At 33.4% G+C, this 2,241-nt stretch overlaps 1 long non-coding RNA gene across 1 annotated transcript; it reads left to right on the top strand.

Annotated features, from left to right (window-relative positions):
• LOC105852781 (uncharacterized) lies at positions 1-1,816 on the top strand. Its single transcript, XR_001144694.3, has 3 exons — positions 1-1,266; positions 1,432-1,484; positions 1,574-1,816. It is a non-coding gene; the product is annotated as an uncharacterized lncRNA (long non-coding RNA).
• The last annotated feature ends 425 nt before the right edge of the window (positions 1,817-2,241 follow it).

Here is a 2,241-nt window from a genome sequence, read left to right on the forward strand (position 1 = left end):
AACGTGTTTGTATGGTGGGAGTGGAGTGAAGTGTGAAAATGGGTGGGTAACACCACGTATATATAGTATTGATTTTGCCAAATTCACTTAGCAAATTTATTTTTGCTTAGAAAATTTCCATGTAGTTTGGCACGTGGTGATGCAAAATCATGACTTATTTGTTTAGGGAATTTGCCAGTTTCCTCTTGAGGATCCTTAGTTTCCCTACTCCTTATTTAATATCTACTGGGAATCCAATAGAGAAAAGGGTAAATCTTATCCTTCCATCTTCAATTTAAGATTGCAAAACAAAAAGCTACGTGAGAAGAAACCGACAATTTTACTTTTTCAAATTTTTTGTTTTGTTTTGAAGGCTGGGCAAAAATGAGAAAAGTGTATTAAATAGAAGAAGGAAACAACAATTATTGCTTAGACGTAATGACCATTACGGTCACAATGGTCCAACCTCTTGCACCTGCCAAAATAACGCCAAGGCAACACGAATTATGGTCAGGCCGTAATGGGGGGCTGTTTCGGTTGGTAAAAAGAAACGTCGTAAGGTGGCTTTAATATGGTTTAGTAGTATTTGGAAAGCACGAAATTCAGTGGTTTTTTTCTCAACAAGACTTAGATTGCAGAAATATTGCTGATGAAATCAAGATTTTATCTTGGTAAATATTATGTTTTAGATCTAATGACTTCAAATTTTCGCTTCAACAATGGATGATGAATCCATTGGGTTGCCTTGGGCTTTTTGGTATGAATATCTTGTGGTTATTATCATCTATTGTTATTTGGTTGGGTCTAGTTTTGTTGGAGACTCGCTACAGTGTTATTCTGGTATTGGCACTGGTCCAGTACCTTGATATGTTGGTTAGCTTCACATCTGTGATGTGTGGTATATCTTTAAAGGCGTACAATTTGGGTGGTTGTAATTGTTTGAACACAAATATATGGGAGATGTGTATTATAATATGCAGCTTGCAGATTGATACACACAGGGAGTAATTTTTATTTGCTAAATTGAGGATTGGTATGTGATGCTAACTTGATGTGGGCTGGGAAGCAATGTCATCCTTTATGCAATTGTCTATTCTGGCTGTACTATGTTGTTAGTCTTTTTGCATGATCTTTAGCATATCTTATGGTTGGATTTCTGCTAATCAGATGAAAAAAACATTCAGTTGATATTACCTGGTTGGCCCCGTGCGCAGTTGCTATGTTTTCATCAAGAAGGGTCAACAAAGATCGATTAATCTCGTTGCTTACAACATCATCACTAATGTGGTAAAAGGTCTCTTCGTATATTTAATTTTGGTGCTGGAAACTAGTGCCAGTGGTGCATGCTATTGGTTGATACTTGTTAGGATTCGGTTATTAATATTGTGTCTAATTTCTTGCTTAGCATATAATTAAGCCATTCAAAGTGTGAAAATTGGATATGTCTTGCAGGTTAGTGTTGATTACCTAACAAAGCCTCTTGATGTTTACAAAGCCTCTTGCAGGTGAGGTGTTTTTTGGATATGAGTTCGTCATGAAAGATATTGAAGTAATTGAATCTTTAACATTTCTTAGTTTTTATTTCAAATTGCAGGAACTCTAAACTACATCTTGCAAGGCCTTAGTGCAATTTCAGTTAATTTTTAATTTTTTTTTCTTCTGAATTTCTACTTAAATTTTGTTTTCTAAACCTTGTTTTTTCTTCAATGGATTGCTATCGACGGTTGATTTTGGTTAGATCTAGTGTTATTGTGACATTGGAGCTCAAAGGGTCTACCATTTTGTTCAATCTGACATTGCTGCCACTGCTACTTGCACAGAGGTATTTTTAATTTAATTTTATGTCTAGTCTGTTTTGAACGATTGTGTCGTAAACAAATATACTCATGGTAGGGGTGCTATGCATAAATTTAGAAGAATTAATTAAAAATAAACAAGGTATTTTATACCATTTGAAAACAAAAATTAAGGAAACAATACATTTCTCTTCTTTCATTGTTCACATTATATTATATCTAGCCTGAAAAGAAAAAGAAAATTAATAATAGGTAACACATCTTAAATTAATTATAGTTATTTAGTCATAGCCTTTATCAATGATGACAAAATTAATAGATATTTCTCATAGATTAATTGCATATCACGATAAAACTTTTCCAAAAACACATTGCCATATATATATTACCATCAAAATAATATAATGTAGTGCAATACAATTTTATATTAAAGGTTTCTCAAAAGCTTAGCTATAAGATGTTCACG

The sequence above is a fragment of the Cicer arietinum genome, chromosome 3 (assembly GCF_000331145.2).
Source record: "Cicer arietinum cultivar CDC Frontier isolate Library 1 chromosome 3, Cicar.CDCFrontier_v2.0, whole genome shotgun sequence".
NCBI classification, from domain to species: Eukaryota; Viridiplantae; Streptophyta; class Magnoliopsida; order Fabales; family Fabaceae; genus Cicer; species Cicer arietinum.